The sequence below is a fragment of the Loxodonta africana genome, chromosome 8 (genome assembly GCF_030014295.1).
Source record: "Loxodonta africana isolate mLoxAfr1 chromosome 8, mLoxAfr1.hap2, whole genome shotgun sequence".
Lineage (NCBI taxonomy): Eukaryota > Metazoa > Chordata > Mammalia > Proboscidea > Elephantidae > Loxodonta > Loxodonta africana.
Window position 1 is genome coordinate 80,714,931 of NC_087349.1, and position 19,099 is coordinate 80,734,029.

General features: G+C 38.9%; 1 protein-coding gene and 1 long non-coding RNA gene across 18 annotated transcripts in view; both read right to left on the bottom strand.

Moving 5' to 3' along the window:
• Window positions 1-19,099, bottom strand: part of MACC1 (MET transcriptional regulator MACC1) — a 230,068-nt gene that overhangs the window by 73,543 nt on the left and 137,426 nt on the right. The gene's annotated exons all lie outside the window — the stretch shown is intronic.
• Window positions 1,980-19,096, bottom strand: LOC111749717 (uncharacterized). The gene is made up of 2 exons (XR_002784912.2): window positions 5,965-19,096; window positions 1,980-5,033 (listed from the first exon to the last, which is right to left on the bottom strand). It is a non-coding gene; the product is annotated as an uncharacterized LOC111749717 (long non-coding RNA).

Consider the following 19,099-nt stretch of genomic DNA (forward strand, 5'->3'; position numbering starts at 1 on the left):
TTGCATGTGTATTTATATGTGCACATGTGTTGTATATAATGTGATATATATTATCATTACTTATCACACACACTAAAAAAGTCTTTAGAGTTGGAAAGACCTTATCGATAACTTAATGGAATGGTTTTCAAACATATTTCTACTATGCTTTGAGAACCAATTTCTACAGATAAAATATTGCCCAAAATTAAAGAAATAGAGCAAGAGGACAAAAAAAAAAAAAAAAATGGCGAAGTTCTTCTGGCTAAGTGATAGAGAGATAAGAGCCAGCTCTGGACTCATTCCACAGAACTCATGGCTTTCCATGGTATACATTTGGAGTGAATGCTGATCAAGCTCCCTCCTCCCCTTTTATAAATATAGAAATAGAGGCACAGAGAAGTTGTGGGTGATCTAAAGACATTTACCTAGTTGGTGACTGGATCATGACCAGAACTCAGATTCTCTGATTTTTTGTCACAGCAGAAGGGTACATCCTGATACTGGTTTAAAGGAGGGTCTAATATTGTCCTCAACTCAACAATGCAGCCAATAATTATTTTTGGTCAAATCCAGTACTACTTTTTTCCTCCTCACAGACCTATGTCCAGTGAGGAGCTGCTCTCTTGTTTTCATGTTTGTTTCTAGCCTATTCCCTAGGCAAACCTAATGGACCTGAAGTTTTTGACCCTCTGGATAAATAATCAAATGGCCCTGCCTTTTTTTCTATATTAAATAAACTTAACCAAGATAAATACTTCGATGAATCTTGATGACAACTTATTTTTCTTTCTTGGGCAGTTCTTGAATGATTGGCATGAATTTGGTTTTTAACATTATGAACATCAAATCCTGTCATTCATTTAGTAAAGCCTGCTTGTGTTCTTATGAACCTACTATCAGTACAGTGGGACTGAATTGACCTGGGAGCATGGTTTATCTTATGAATGTCTGCAGACAAAAAGTAGGTAAGTAGAATGTACTTATATGATACACTAAATTTTCAGCCACACACTAAATTTTCGGACACATATTGGATATACATGGAAAAGTTAAAAATCATGATTCTCCACTCTCAATTTCCAGTGGAATAAGAATTTCCCAATCAAATTCACATCACCTAATAATTGACTTAACATCAGGACTGTTATGAGAAATGCATCCAAATTTTACCATTTTTTGTTTTAATATTCATTCCTTACAACATATGGGCTTATTTTGTATACTAGATAGTTGGCTATTTCATTCATAGAAATAACAATTTAATAAAGACCACTTCAACACCAATGATCTCAAGGATCATAAGAAGAAAATGCCACCCTCTAGCAGTGAAACCCTTAAACAGCAAAGTCATGAGGACAGACTGCCTTCCAGTTACCACACTGACTCATCCAGGTAGAAGGCAAAACAGAAAGGTCTGGAGTTTCGGTATTAGCAAGGAAACCTCAAGAAGACTCCGTACATCCTGAGGCCTCAGAAGGTATGTGATACCTGAGGTATGGAGGAGAATGGTGGAAAGGAAAGCAAATCATTACCGAAGACATACTGACCAAAGCCATGTCTGACCCTTTTCAAAGAGGATGGGAAAAACCTGGCATTAATTAAACTAGTGCCTGTGTAAAGTCCCAGGGGATTTTCTGAACCAGAAATAGGTACCAGATCCAAAGGCAGCCCGGGAGATCATAGAGGGATGAAGAGCCCAGCATATCTTTCTAGTTCAGGATATAAACAATGAACAGAGCAGAGCTGCCAAGTGTTAGCATTTAATGGATGTTGGCCTCCTGGTAGAGGAGGGGAGATGAAAGGGGATCAATTGGCCAATTTAAACATTTAAGGCTTATCCAAAGAAGTAAACTTTTGTCCAGGCTCCACCTTTTGATAGTTCAATTGTGTCTTGAAAAGCTCCTAAAGTTCGTTTCTGGTCTTAGCCTCCATTCTGAAGTTCTATCAGACCCCCACCTCATCTTTAATCTCTCCAGTCTTCTTTGGATAATGCAAGATTTTTTTTTTTTTTTTTTTTTTAATGAGAGTTACCAATTTAAAAGCCAAATTACATATACATTATCCAAACCCCATACACCACAAGCAGCCTTGATATAGGGAGAATCTTTCAAGCCTTAGACAAAATGGAACTAAAAAATAATAATCTGAACTGGCAGAAAAATGAAGAGCTAATGGAAAAGAGAGATTTACAGAAGAGGCTGAACAAATCCTTAATCCATGGAAGCATGATGCTGAGACTGTGCAGAGAGAGGCTAGTGTAAATTATGAAACACAAAAAACCGTGAAAAATACAAAGCCCTCTATAAATACAGGATCCCATGTGGGTGTTATTATTCTGCTGGCAGGACAAAGGGAGGATGATAATAACAATAATTTGATTTTATGGAGGGCCCTATCATCTTAGACACTTGTGCCTTTGAGTGTCAGCTTATTAAATCCTCTGGACGGAGTATCTGAGGAGAAAAGTAACCAAGGTTATTAGCTCCATTTGCAGATAAGAAATTGAGACACAGACAGATTAAGAGGCTCGTACAAGGCTTATGAAAGGATACTGTGACTAGAAGGAAAAATCTTTAGCTACTAAGGTGGAAATATGGTGCACAGATAAACAGTAGTCAAGAAATGACTTTTTTCTATCCAGACTCATTGAGAAGGTAAGCGCCCTCCCAGCCAAAGCCTATCTGAGGCAAAAGGAGGATGACACTGAGAAGTGACCCAGGAGTGTGTGGTGTATGTCTGGGGCAGCAGCTCAACCCACGAGCCACAGTGAAGGGTGCGCCTTACCTTGCTCAACAGCACCCTCCCCCACCCTCACCCTCAGACAAGCCCAGGGAGATCACCACATAGTCATTAGGAGGCAATCACTTCAAAGCCATGCTCTGAAATAAAGACTAGAATGAGAAAATCAGTTAAATTATTCAAATTAAATAGGAAGCACACTCATTAACAGGAGATTCAAATGCTGAAATAAAATGAAGTGGAATTCACAGAAGTAAGAGAGGATATTAAATGTCATTCAAAAATGTTACTACAGGGTTCACTTTCAGTTCTTACTGCCTTTTTTGATTAAAAATAATAATACATTACTTAAATGTCTTATAATACCAATTAATAAGAAATTAGTGAGGTATACATGCTTTATAAAGAAAAAAAGGCATTGTAAACAGATTCTTATAGCACTGTTGAGTTAGCCAAATCCTATGTGATCAGCAAGACTGAGAATAAAGGAAAACAAGTGCCAGCATTCAATATACTATCCGGTTTATATAGTATGTGTATTTATATAGTATGCATACATATATACTGAATAGTATAATAGATGGTTTTCTTTATTGTTGTATGCACATTTGAAAGGTTACTAAGAAAAAATGTTATTAAAAGTGAACAGCTACAGATAAACAAAAATCTCTGTTCAGTTAACAAATTCTATTCTGTTATATTTAAAAACAATAATAATAAATACCAAAGAAAACACATCACGACATCTAAGGAAAAAAGAGGTTACTGAGAGACCTCTAATATCAAGATTTTCAACCAGCTTGCTGGATGTAAAGACAAATCCTGGAAGAGAAGTAAATTGTTGTAAAATTGCAACAGGCAAGAGTGTATAGGTTAATCACAGGGAATTTCAACCTTAGGAAACCGCCAACAGTATGAGAGATAGTAATTCCATAAATGATGTAATTCTGTAAAAGGGAAGCTGAAGCAATGCACTCAGCCATCAGTACCTAATTCCCTTTTTGCTTGAGCCCAGAGAAACATGCCCACTCTTCACAGTTAGCGTTCTAAGAAACCCCTCACCATTCTGGCCTAGAAAATGGGAGAAATTGGAGGATTATAAGAGCCAGGCAATACTGGCAGAATGAGTATTTAGTATGACATGCTAGCCAGCATGTGTTACGATTGGTCAGATGTCCATTCTAATGGGTCAGTGTCCATGCCATACCCATTGTTAAATATTTTTAACATCACTTGGCATCCAGGAAAATGTCCACCTAAACCTGCCCACATAGTTGCGCAGCTCCCTTTATTCAAGTCTTCTAAGATGACTGGGTATTATTTAGCAAGATGGATTTCTGTCATTATGTTTAAGTTTTCTTCTTTTTTTTTTTTTAATTCTAAATGGAGAGAAGCAACATAATGGCACCTGAATTGATGAATCAAATATAAACAAAACCTTGACGAGTGGTGGTCAGACCCAGAGGAAGGATGGCAGAGCATGCTGCTATAACAAAAGAGAGGGATGAACGTAGTAACATTTTTCATGAAATATAAGAGCCCAGAAGCCAGGAGACACCCTTGAGCCTGGCTGCCCCGAGGTATCATGCAGTATTTATGAAATGGTTTCTAAAGGTAAAGCTATCTAAGTTCAAATGCCAACTCCACACAAGACTTTACAGGGAAAGGAAGAACGATGAATAGTGCTTCCACTAAAAGGAATACAATGCACACAGTGTGAAAGCATGAATGAGCATAGATCATTGAGGAAGCAAGGAAGCAGTTTATAAGACCAAGGCATATGAGTGGGGTAGAGGAAGAAGTAGAGGTAGGTGGACTTGGGGAGTGGTAAGAAGAAAGAATGCAACCATCTTATAATCTTAGCCAAATTTTCCATTTTAGTATCCTGTCACTACGCAAAATAATTTTCTTTTTTAGGGAAATAGAATGCTTTATTATAAGTATAAAAGAGAGACTGTTTAGTTATCTTCTGAGGGGTCCACTGTCTCCAAGTCTTCCTCTGAAGTAGACTGAGTCATCCCCTCACTCTCCTCCTCAGATAAGTGTCCCTCGAAAACTGCCTCTGGATACCGAATACATCTCCAGGTCCTCCAGGCTGCTGGGGCACTCCCTCAGCCTGCCCCACAAGCTGCTGAGAGAGCAGGGCATCCAGTTGTGGAGCACCATCCTCAAGGGTCAGCAGGAGCAGGGTCAGCAGCAAAGGGCTACACATGAAGGCCAGCACGGCCTGCAGGAGGCTTTAAACCATGACATCGATGGCTCCTTGACCTTCAGTGACCAACATCTTGTCATTGCAGCTCTGTTAATGTTAGCTAAAGATTGGAAATTACATAAAAATCATCAATAGGGGACCAATTTATACATTTTTGTATATCTATAACCACAGTGGTTAAAAAAATGTGGCATTTTATATGCAATGACATGGGTCAATCACTAAAATACATTAAGTGAAAAAGGAAGAGCACTAGGCATACTCATTCTCACTTTAAAATAGGATATGTATATATTTAAAGGAGTTTCTCGGTAGCTCAAATGGTTAAGCACTCAGCTATTAACTGAAAGGTTAACAATTCAAATCCACCCAGAGATGCCTCAGAAGAAGGACTTGGCAATTTCCTTTTAAAAGATCACAAACATTAAAAATCCTAGGGAGCATAGCTCTACTCTGAAACACATGGGGTCACCATGAGTTGGAAAGCTGGAATTGACTCAACGGCAATTGGAAAAAGATAATATATATGTGTGTGTATGAGTATGTGTGTGTGTGTGTTTATGTGTGGTGCTCCATGGAGTCAATTCAATGCGGACTCTATATGACAGAGCAGAACTGCTCTATAGGGTTTCCTAGGCTGTAATCTTCACTAGAACAGACAAGTCTTTTCTCCCTCAGAGCAGCTTATGGATTGGAAAATTTGACCTTTTGGTTAACAGCCACTCACTTAACCATTGTGCCACCAGGGCACTCCCACTCCCTCCCTTTCCCCTCCCAATATAGATAGATAGATGGATAGATGGTAGATAGATTAGATAGATAGATAGATAGGTAGGTAGGTAAGTAGGTAGGTAGATAGATAGGTAGAGAGAGGGAGAGATAGAGGAGAGAGAGAGAGAGAAAGGGATGGATGGATGGATAGATGATAGATGGATAGATAGATGGATAGATGATAGATAGATAGATTAGATAGATAGAGAGAGAGAGAGAGAGAGAGAGATGATAGATAATCTCTATATATGTATATATACCCAAATCCATTGCTGTCAAGTTGATTCCGACTCATAGCGACCCTACAGGACAGAGTAGAATTTCTCCATATGGTTTCCAAGGAGCAGCTGATGGATTCAAACTACAGGAATTTTGGTTATCAGCCAAGTTCTTAACCACTGCACCATCAGAACTCCATATGAATATCAAAAGCCAAGTTTCACCCCTCCCCAAATAAAAGTTTAATATATGAATCAATATCTTCTTTGAAATTAACACAATTTGTTTCCTTTAGAATGGAAAAAAAGGGTGTGAAAATAAATTCTTATAAAGCTCTTTTGTTGTATGCCATCGAGTCAATTCTGACTCACAGCCACCCTATAGGACAGAGTAGAGCTGCTCCATAGGGTTTTTAAGGAGCAGCTGGTGGATTTGAATTGCCAACCTCTTGGTTAGCAGCCAAGCTCTTAACCATTGCGCCACCAGGGTTCTTCATAAAACTGTAGTCCTGGTAAATTTCCATGAGTCAGAAGAAGGAGAGATTGAAAGCTATGTTGTAGAATGAAAATAAAGTTAATTATTTCATTCCATACAAAACAATGTAGAAATTGAAAAAAAATAAGAAGACAACGTAAATCACAGTATTACGACAGATTCTAAAAATACATTTCCTAAGCAAAGCAAGAGTTGGAAGAAGCCCAACCCAAGGCCTTCCGTGGTTCTCTTCCTGCTTGCCCTGCCTGCGGTGTCTGCTTTGGCCATCACCCAGCCTCCTGAAACTCTGTTTTCCTCTGCTTTCTTAAATTAATACTCCAGTGGTTTTCCTGTTATTGCTTTGATCATCCCTTCTCTCTCTTCTTCAGTGGTTCTGCCTCTGTTATCTGTTTATTTAACCATTTCCCAAGGTTTTCTGTTTCTTCTCACTCTCAGTAATCTCCTTGAGCTATTCCACCCTTTCCCATGATTGCAAATTCTATTTGTACCACGGCTGCTTTGTGCCTCTCACCATGATCTCTCTCCTGAGCAGAAGAACCGTAACAGACACCTGCACGATGTCCTCGTATGAATGCCACCCATACCTTGTACAGCTTCATATACGCCTCAAATCAACATATCCAAGGGAGAACTTATCTTTCCTTCCCTGTCTGTTATGGGTTGAATTGTGTTCCCCCCGCCCCAAAATAGTAATTAGAATCCTAACCCCTATACTTGTGGATGTAGTTTCATTTGGGAATAGAGCATTCTTTTTTATGTTAATGAGACCATATCAGTTGTAGGATGTGCCCTAAGCCTAATCATTTCTAAGTTATAAAAAGCAGATTACACAGAACATTAAGCAAACATAGGGGAAAGACAGACCCTATTTGATGCCGATGAAGGCAGATGAATCTACAAACCCAAGAACACCAAGGATGGCTAGCTACTAGAAGCTGAAATAGACAAAGAAGGACCCCCCACTAGAACCACACTCTGAATTTGGATTTCTAGCCTCCTGAACTGTGAGAAAATAAATTTTGGTTCTTTAAAACCACCACTTGTGGTATTTTCTATTTCTTAGTGCCTTAGGAAACAAAAACAGTATCTCCATCAACAAAAAGTATTTATTTTTCTGAATTCTGTGTTCATTGATGGTTTCACCATTTTCCCAATCATTTTAGATTAAAATCTCAGAATCTTCTTGAAATCCATCTCCTTCTTCATATACCATATCCATCTACTTGTTAAATTCTACTGCCACAGTCTCTCTATATCCACTGCCACTATAACTGCCTTGGTTCAGGACTTATTACCTCCTATCTGGAGGCCTAATGGTGCAGTGGTTCAGAGCTTGGCTGTCAACCAAAATATCAACAGTTTGAATCCACCAGCAGCTCCTTGGAAACCTTATGGGGGAATTTTACTCTGTCCTACAGGATTGCTATGAATTGGAATCGACTTGACTGCAACGGGTTTGGTTTGGGTTTTTGGAGCCCCAGTGCCCACTCCATTGCATGGTCTTCCACTTGCTGGTCTCTTCCTTTCCTCAGCCATTCTCCCCACAGAAAACTGCTAGACTCATCTTTCTGAAACACAGGTCTAATTATGGCAATCTGGTGTCCGTTCCCACCATTCTACTGAAACTGTTCTTGATAAGGCTTCCAGTGAAATTCAAGAACGCCTTTTATTCTTACTTCATGCTGCAGTGGCATGTAACACTGATAACTACTCTTTTCTTGAAAATTTCTTCTTTGTCTTCACTATCTCCTCTAATGATTTCCTCCTATTTCTGTGACCTCTCATTCTTAGTCTCCACTGTGGCCATTTCTTCTACTTAAACCTTAATGTTACTACCCCAGAGGGTACAACCCTGAGCCCGCACCCTTCTCATGCTGCAGTCCTTAATACCCCTGGAAGACTCCATCTACACCTAGGGCTGCAACCAACAATTAATGACCTAAAGGATTAATGACCCCCAAATCTATCTCTTGCCTATTTTCACTCCTGACAGAGAGATCTGAGCAACTGCTTAAACAATATCTCCGTATGGATGGCCACAGACGTGTCAACATGCACCAGACATGAACTTAGGATATCTTTCCTCCTAAACCTGTTTCTCCTGTCTTCCCTACCTAAGGGAACGAGGACAATGCCACCCACCCACTTACCTACTGAAAGGTAATTCACACCTTGCCCTTAATCTACTAATTGCTACTAAATTAATATCTCTAAAATCTCCCTACCCTGTCACTGATGCCACTTCTTTTGTGTAGACTCTATTCTGCGTTCACCCAGATTTCTGCAATAAATCCTACCTGGTCCTCTGCCTCTGATTTTATCTACTTTCCCCTCAAAAGCTTTTCAGAGTGACCTTTCTAAAATGCAAGTTTTGTCAATTCAATCTCTTGTTAAAAATTCTATAAGGGCTTTCCTTCTCTTGTCTAATGTGTTCAGGAGTGTTCATGGGTACTATGATCTAAAGTACAAATTCTAGAAATTTATCTTAGAAAGTAAACAGCTATAATCTAAGATTTTTGTAGAATCACATTTAGCATGGAACAATTCATAACAACACAAAAATCGGAAGAAGCAGATATCTCCAACAATAGAGGATAGGTGATATTACCTCACATAGAAATAAGAAATTTAAAGTTGTTGTATAGATGAATAGTATAATGATATGGAAAATGTATATTATATTGATAAGTGAAATTAAAAAGGTCATATAACTGTTTTTTGTAAATTATTCATTCTTAGCATCTATTATAGGCATAGAAGACTAACAGGATATACACACAGATCATCCTTGCTAGGTATGATTGTAGTTCTCAAATTTTCTCTGGTGAACGTGTAAGTCTTTTGAAATCAGAAAAAAAAATTTTTTTTTTTAGAGATTAAGATAAGTTGTCAAATTTCTTCAAACAATCTTGTTTACCCCAAAAAAGATCTTGGAAAATATTTCAGACTGGTCCTCCCTCTCCTCACCCCACTTCTCCAGCCTAGGTTAGGCAACTCTGTACTATGCAAACCTCTGCTTTTATTCACAAATTGTATTATAAAATTTACAGACTTATTTGTCACCTGCATTGTACTATAAACTTTTTGATCACTGTATCCTAAACACTAAGTAAAACAGAGGTTCAGTAAAAGTTTACATAATAAGTACTTACTGAATGAATGATAACCATTACTTCACAGGGATTTACACTGACTCCCACCATCGGAATAAAGTGCACATCCCTTAGGCTGATATTCAAAATCTTTGGTAATCAGAGGTGACCTATCTTTTCAGTCTTATTCTTTTCATGTTTTTGCACCAATTTCCCCATATACTACACTTCCTAGCACATCAGTCACTGTGAATCTCAGAACTTAGCCCAGTGTCTCACACATAGTAGATGTTTAAGAAATTATTGGTTGAATTAATGATCAGATAAATGAATTCATTTTCTTAACAATATCTTGTGCTTTTCCACCTCTCTTTATTTTCTAAAAAACTATTTTCCATTTTTTTCCTCTTTAACATTCTCTCTTCAGTCTCTAAGACTCTGGTTTGGTCACTGGCAAGAATCTGTTTATACTCCTTCCAGATAAAATTGAATTCTCCACAGTGTGAATATAGCACTTATTTGCTACCTGCCATTATCTAAGTATGCTCATTGATGCTACTTAAATATTAATTAACTAGAGTCTAAACTTTTGGAGTTACAGGCTATGGTACTTTGGTGACTCTCTTCCCATCTGTTCTCACCTATACCACCCCACCTGTTGCTATAGGAATAGATCGACTGCATACAAAATTCACCACCCCTGGTTACTAGCTATTGACTTAATATTTCCACACATCAGTTTCCTCATCTGTAAAGTGGACTAACGACACTGTCTTCCTCAAAAAATTAATTGAATAAGATAATACTATTAAAGTGCATAAGATAGAATTTCACACACAATAAGCACTTAATTGATGTAAACAGTTCTTATCAATATTATTATTAATCATTATTATCATTAATACTAAATACATAAACGCCTCTGTAATGGAAAAGTCAGTCAATCTCTTCCCCTAAGGTTGAGAAATAAGGAAGTTTATTTGGGATCAACTTTTGCACTGTATTTTAGAGACTGGAGTGTTACCAACACACCCAAGAGCCTCCCAGATGCCGCTTCTGGCTTTTCCTTATGTCTGTAAACATTTCCTTAACACGTTTGAGATAAAGAAGTGCATTGAGGATGTGGAGAAAGAGGAAATCTCATTCACTGTGGCTGGAAACATAACTTGGTATAAATATTTTGGAGAGCAATTTGTCAATATCCAATAAAGCTGAAGATATGTATGCCTATGGCTCAGGAAGTCTATTTCTAGATGCACTCTAATAGAGTTCTAACTCTTACTTTGTACCTGAAGAGGCATGTGTAAGAACGTCCATTACATTGTCCTTGGTGATGGCAAAATACCATACATCTATAAAAATAAACAAGTTGTGCTACAAGAATCAACCCAGATTAATCTCAAAAATATAATTTTGAGAGAAAAACCAAGTTGCAGATGAATAAAGTAAACTTTAATGTTTATATAAAGGCTTTAAACATTCAAAACAATGGCATATACTGTTTAAGGATATAGTCACATAACTGTGGAAAGAATAAAAGTAGGTAAAAGAATAAAGACATACACTTGACCGATCAACTGCAAAGACAGGGTGGTAATCCCGAAAGTGGGAGAGAGGGGAGCCAGAGCTGGGTGGGTGCTTTTTTTTTAATCTCTAATATTTTATTTCTTAAGCTGGGAGATAAGTACAGAAGTTTTTGTGATATCCATTTATCTTTATATATTTATTATGTATGCCTATATAAATACTTACGGTTTATATAAAGTAATTCATCACATTTTTTAATTGAGGAAGGACAAGAAAAAATGAAGGAGGGACTTTGCCTTTCCAAATGACATGCCTTTCCCCATAGAAACAGGTGACACACAAAATTTACCTCTACCGTTCCTAGAACAGAAAGCCAGTCGCAGGTCTCCTGACTAGAGATAAGGATGTTTTTGTTTATTCTGAAGAAAGACCCTAAAAAGAAACTGCATATCGCTACACACAAGGGTGGCTGTAGTAATCAAGGGAAAACCCCAAGAGAAAATAAAACCTTGGGAGGAAAGAGTCCATATGCTCTTCCTTCACCTTCCCATCCCCAGCAGCTGAAGACTCTCCTAAACCTTAAGCGGGGCAGGAGGAGGGGCAGTAGGAGATTTTATTTTAATGAAGGAGGGCTCTCTCTCTTCCATTTCTCTGGCCAACCCTGAAGGCTCTCCAGAATTCAAATTCCACATGATAAACAATGCAGTGTCTCTTTCCACTTTAAGGTTTACCCTAAAATTGTCTGAAGTTGCAAAGCATCATTTCCTCCATATAGACTAGCTCCCATTCATTTCTTCAGCATTATTGTGATTTTTTATTAGGCCCCCAAGCTTAAAACTCCAAGGGCACTTCAATTGGCTATCATTATTATTTAATTTTCATTTCTCGATTGACTCCCTTATCACTCCCTTCTTTTCCATCTTCATTCCCAACATGCCTGATTTATTCATATTTCCAGTATCAAAACCTGGATCCAAAGGGCTCTCGGTACTTCCCGATGCCTGCCCTCCAACTCACCTGTTTATCATTCCTTGGATTATCTTTCTAAAGCACAGTTTCAACACATCAGCCCCTGGCTCAAAACCTTTTTGAATTCTCCACCATCTAGAAGCTTAAGTCCAAATCGCGATCAACCTTATTCCAGCATCATCGCCCAAAAACCCGTAGACTATCTCAATATCCCTCCTTTCTATAAACATAAAAAAACAGCCTATTCAATTTCACTTCCTAATTTTTTTTTTATGTGACATTCCCCCTACCTCAGTGTTTCTCAAACTTCAGGCATTCTATCACCTCTTCGCGATTTTTTCATTGCCAAGTACCATCTGAACCATTTTTTTTTTTTTTACTTACATGTTCTGTCAATTGATTCTCTTTCTAGCACAGAAAAATCTTTTAAAGAATAGTTTCTATCCATACCATAAATGAACAAAACAGTATCTACAGTAATAAGTAGGCAATAACTGTAAAAATAAATCTTACTTAAAAATAGCTATTGAATTATAACTAAATACTTTTTGCCTGCTAATATCATTGAGCCTGTTGCCTATTCTATTTTCGCTATAAAGAAAGATTAAATAAGCATTGTTCTGTTGTTAGCTGCCATTGAGGTGACCCCTGACTCATGGTGACCCTGGGCATAACAGAGTAAAATGCCACCAGGTCCCTACATCATCTCCATGATGGGCTGAGGATCAGACTGGGGAGCCACAAGATTTTCACAGGGTGTTTTTTGGAAGTAGATCACCAGGCCTTTTTTTCTAGTCCATTTTAGTCTGGAAGCTCTGCTGAGCCCAGTTTAGCATCATAGCAAAACACAAACCTCAACTGGTAGACAGGTGGTAGCTGTACATGGGATGTATTGGTCAGCAATGGAAGCTGGGTCTCCTGCACTGAAGGCAAGAATTGTACCCCTCGACCACCACTGCCCTCACAAACAGCAGTTACTGTCAAGTTGACTCCAACTCGTGGCAACTCCATGTATGTGAGAGTAGACCTGTGCTCCATAGGGTTTTCAATGGATGATTTTTCAGAAGCAGATTGCCAGGACTTTTTCCCGAGGCACCTCAGAGTGAACTTGAACCTCCAAACTTTTGGTTAGCAGCCAAGAACATTAATGTTTGCACCATCCAGAGGCTCCCAAACAAGTGTTAGAAGACTTTAAAGTGACATCAAAAATAAAACATTTTTGCCTTGAAGAATTGAAATTAAATTAGGATGACTTTCTCACTCTGTAATTCAATGTTATTAACTGCCCCCTCCATATATTGCCTAAAATCACTTCACACATGCAAAGTTTGGAAAACTTTGCTCCTCATGAGATATTCCCTTCACCTTGCTCTGCAAATCTCAGTTTTGCACATCCTTCCAGGCCGGATCAAAGCCCCACCACATCCCACAGTTTCCCCTTCCTATTTGGTACACTGTGACCTCCCCTTCCATTGACATCCTGATAGGTGTCTCTTCCATGTTTTGGGAAGTGACTCCACTCCCCCTTGATTGACTCAGATACAAGCTTTCGAGTCTGTTTTTGTTTTTTTTCCAAGTGACAGTTTATGAAGGCTTCTTTTTATTCCCTGATACTGAGGGCCATGCCTTGTAAGGAGCGGGAATTTAACTAACACTGACTCTGTGAATGCTGGGAGTGAATGGTGAATTAGCACCTACTCTGTTTACTATTTATCAGTACATATCTTCGCTAGTCGACCAGGATCACAGCGAGGACGATACCTCAGTCACTCTTCTAATCTCAGGGGCTAATCCATGACCAGGAACATTATAAGGTCGTTAAGTAGCCATTAAACAAATGACACTTCCTAAAGAAACTAGACTATGGATGGTATTCATCAACAAAGGAATGCTGCACCTTCTGCAGTCTACTGTGATTATCAAGTGCTTCTGCAACTTTTCTCTGCCTTATCTTCATTTTAATGCTACCCTAAACTCACTGGTGTATCTCCTTGAACAGGCTTATGTTTATGTGGCATATCCCATAGGAAACTTTTCACACTCATCACAAATACTGGTCGCTGTCACCGTCAGGTATCACCAACTATCATAGGGGATCCTTAGTATTAACAGACAGTTAGGCACATGTGGGGACATAATTCTGAAGTCTCTCAAGACAGAATTTTCCAAGACTCAATAACGGCTTGACTTCAAGTTTAAAATCAATGTAATTTCAAATTTTCTTTTGTCCTTCAAATTAAGTAATATATTTTAAGGGAAAGTTGTGTTTAACAGACCCTGTCTTAATAGATGTTATTATCTCTAAGATGAAGACAGAAAAAAGAAATTCTCTCTCTAAGTTAGCCATGGGATATATTGAGAAAACTGGAATAAATAGCACAAGCACTTAAAGTTTTATAAATGAACTGTAACAAAGGATTTCAAAAAAGTTGTAACTAATAATTATGACTTCATAAGTCCTAGATTCAATACACCACCCATATTTTAAAAATCACCATTGTGAATTAAGATAATCATGTAATTATGTTAAACCAAAAACCAAACTCATTGTTGTTGAGTTGATTCCAATTCATAGCAACCCTACAGGACAGAGTAGAACTTCCCCACAGGGTTTCCAAGGCTGTAATCTTTACATCCCCCACATGGCTGTCAGTTTTTCATACCGTGGGAGCTTATGTGTTGCTGTGATGTTAGAAGCTATGCCACTGGTATTCAGATACCAGCAGGGTCACCCATGGAGGACAGGTTTCAGCTGAGCTTCCAGACAAAGACTGACTAAGAAGAAGGACCCAGCAGTCTGCTTCTGAAAAGCATTAGGCCGTGAAAGCCTTATGAATAGCAGCGGAACATTGTCTGATGTAGTGCTGGAAGATGAGCCCCCAAGGTTGGAAGGCACTCAAAAGATGACTGGGGAAGAGCTGCCTCCTCAAAGTAGAGTTGACCTTAATGACGTGGATGGAGTAAAGCTTTCGGGACCTTCATTTGCTGATGTGGCACAACTCAAAATGAGAAGAAACAGCTGCAAACATCCATTAATAATGAGAACCTGGAATGTACGAAGTATGAGTCTAGGAAAATTGGAAATCATCAAAAATGAAATGGAACACATAAACATTGATACCCTAGGCATTAGTGAGCTCAAATGGAATGGTATTGGCCATTTTGAATCAGAGAATCATGTAGTCTACTATGCTGGGAATGACAACTCGAAGAGGAATGGTGTTGCATTCATCGTCAAAAAGAACGTTTCAAGATCTATCCTGAAGTACAACGCTGTCAGTGATAGGATAATATCCATACGCCTACAGGGAAGTCCAGTTAATACGACTATTATTCAAATTTATGCACCAACCTCTAGGGCCAAAGATGAAGAAATAGAAGATTTTTATCAGCTGCTGCAGTCTGAAATTGACTGAACATGCAATCAAGATGAATTGATAATTACTGGCAATTGGAATGTGAAAGTTGGAAACAAAAAAGAAGGATCAGTAGTTGGAAAATATGGCCTTGGTGACAGAAACAATGCTGGAGATGGAATGATAGAATTTTGCAAGACCAACGACTTCTTCATTGCAAATACCTTCTTTCACCAACATAAATGGCGACTATACACACGGACCTCACCAGATGGAACATACAGAAATCAAATTGACTACATCTGTGGAAAGAGATGATGGAAAAGCTCAATCTCATCAGTCAGAATAAAGCCAGGGGCCGACTGTGGAACAGACCTCAATTGCTCATATACAAGTTCAAGCTGAAACTGAAGAAAATCAGAGCAAGTCCACAAGAGCCAAAATATGACCTTGAGTATATCCCACCTGAATTTAGAGACCATCTCATGAACAGATTTGATGCATTGAACACTAGTGACTGAAGGCGAGATGTGTTGTGGAATGACATCAAGGACATCATCTATGAAGAAAGCAAGAGGTCACTGAAAAGACAGAAAAGAAAGAAAAGACTAAGATGGATGTCAGAGGAGACTCTGAAACTTGCTCTTGCGCGTCAAGCAGCCAAAGCAAAAAGAAGAATTGATGAAGTAAAAGAACTGAACAGAAGATTTCAAAGGGCCTCACAAGAAAACAAAATGACATGTGCAAAGAGCTGGAGATGGAAAACCAAAAGGGAAGAACGCGCTCAGCGTTTCTCAAGCTGAAAGGACTGAAGAAAAAATTCAAGCCTCGAGTTGGAATAGTGAAGGATTCCATGAGGAAAATATTAAACGATGCAGGAAGCACCAAAAGAAGATGGAAGGAATACACAGAGTCATTATACCAAAAAGAATTAGCCGATATTCAACCATTTCAAGAGGTGGCATATGTTCAGGAACCGATGGTACTGAAGGAAGAAATCCAAGCTGCTCTGAAGGCATTGGCAAAAAACAAGGCTCCAGGAATTGATGGAATATCAATTGAGATGTTTCAACAAACAGATGTAGTGCTGGAGGTGCTCACTCATCTATGCCAAGAAATATGGAAGACAGCTCCCTGGCCAACTGATTGGAAGAGATCCATATTTATGCCAATTCCCAAGAAAGATGATCCAACCAAATGTGGAAATTATAGAACAATATCATTAGTATCACACGAAAGCAAAATTTTGCTGAAGATCATTCAAAAATCACTTCAGCAGTATATCAACAGGGAACCGCCAGCAATTCAGGCCGGTTTCAGAAGAGGACGTGGAACCAGGGATATCATTGCTGATGTCAGATGGATCCTGCCTGAAAGCAGAGAATACCAGAAGGATGTTTTCCTGTGTTTTATTGACTATGCAAAGGCATTCGACTGTGTGGATCATAACAAACTATGGATAACACTGCAAAGAATGGGAATTCCAGAACACTTAATTGTGCTCATGAGGAACCTTTACATACATCAAGAGGCAGTTGTTCGGACAGAACAAGGGGATACTGATTGGTTTAAAGTCAGGAAAGGTGTGCATCAGGGTTGTATTCTTTCACCATATCTATTTAATCTGTATGCTGAACAAATAATACGAGAAGCTGGACTAATGAAGAATGGGGCATCAGGATTGGAGGAAGACTCATTAACAACCTGTGTTATGCAGATGACACAACCTTGCTTGCTGAAAGTGAAGAGGAGTTGCAGCACTTACTTTTGAAGATCAAAGACCATAGCCTTCAGTATGGATTACACTTCAACATAAAGAAAACAAAAATCCTCACAACTGGACCAATGAGCAACATCATGATAAACAGAGAAAAGATTGAAGTTGTCAAGGATTTCATTTTACTTGGATCCACAATCAACAGCCATGGAAGCAGCAGTCAAGAAATCAAAAGACACATTGCATTAGGCAAATGTACTGCAAAGGATCTCTTCAAAGTGTTGAAGAGCAAAGATGTCACCCTGAAGACTAAGGTGTGCCTGACCCAAGCCGTGGTATTTTTTCAAATCGCTTCATATGCATGTGAAAGCTGGACAATGAATAAGGAAGACCGAAGAAGAGCTGATGCCTTTGAATTGTGGTGTTGGTGAAGAGTATTGAATATACCATGGACTGCCAAAAGAACGAACAAATCTGTCTTGGAAGAAGTACAGTCAGAACGCTCCTTAGAAGGAAGGATGGCGAGACTGCGTCTTCCATACTTTGGACATGTTGTCGGGGGAGATCAGTCCCTGGAGAAAGACATCATGCTTGGCAGAGCACAGGATCAGAGGAAAAGAGGAAGGCCCTTAACAAGGTGGATTGACACAGTGGCTGCAACAACGAGCTCAAGCATAACAAAGATTGTAAGGATGGCGCAGGACTGGGCAGTGTTTCGTTCTGTTGTGCATATGGTCGCTATGAGTCGGAACCGACTCGAGGGCACTTAACAACAACAACAACAAATCTTTACAGAAGCAGACTGACACATCTTTCTCCCAGGGAGCACCTGGTGAGTTCTAACTGATGACCTATTGATTAGCAGCGGAGTGCTGAACCATCACCTCTGAGGAGGAGACGACTCTAAGAATATACCTGAAACGCATAATCATTACCACCTAGTAATTATTGCTAGGAAAATATCAGCCACTAACTTAGGTGATCCAATATCAATCCTAAAATTGGACCCACTGAATATGGACTTAGACTTTTTCAAGGAGTTAAAAAAAAAAAAAAATTTTTTTTTTTTTTAGGAGTTAGAGGGCCCTTATTAAGTGGGAGGCACCAGAATTTTCACTACATCCACTTTGATCTGTTTTTGAAGCTTAATTGAAACTTAATTAGAATGAAGCCAAGTGCACTCTCTATCAGTTTTTGTCTAACCATTTAGTTAGCACAAGGCACTCTGCTGATTTAATTCTAGTAATCCAATGAGATAGGTTTTGTCCCGACTTTATAGATGAGGAGACTGAGGCTTGATAAGGTGAAGCATCTTGCCAAAGGTCACACATCTAATAAGCAGATAAGCAGGGAGATCACTAAATCCAAGTTTATCTAACTTCAGAGTCCACAACCTTTTCATCATACTTGGCCTGCCTTTTTGAAATATTTAAAAATTTCAGAGTATTTCTACAATTGAAGCAAGTCAGAGTGAATTATTTTTTACATTTGCCGTTTAATGTTGTGTGACTTCCTCTTTTCCTTATAAATTGTTTAATCCTAAGCCATGTCTCAAGGTATTATTCTAGTCTGTCTTGTCGTTTATTCTAAAGCATATCCCAACAAGCCCACAGAGTATCAGTCACCTTCCCTTTTTTCCAAGCGAGCCTTGGGAAGGAAGAAAGAATTAATTTATTCAATTTTTCTGGAAATTACACAATTTCCTAGTGTGTAGCATGTATCAGTGGCGAAATAATTATTGATTAAAGAAAAATAACAACAGCACTTACAGTTGTGGAAATGAGCCCCAGCTGCTTCAGTTCAGGCACATAATTTTAGTGAATGTGAACATGAAAAGCACCCCTGTTTCCTGGCTTCCTAGGAAAAAAAGTCACTCTACCAAGACCAGGTAATCTCCTCCAGCAAGCTTTGCTTTGCGTGTGGCCACCTGGGACTGGAAGTCCTACCGTGTGGCTCCAAAGCTGCCCAACCGGAAACTCTGAAAGGCAAGAGAACTACGATACCCACAATTCAGATTCCT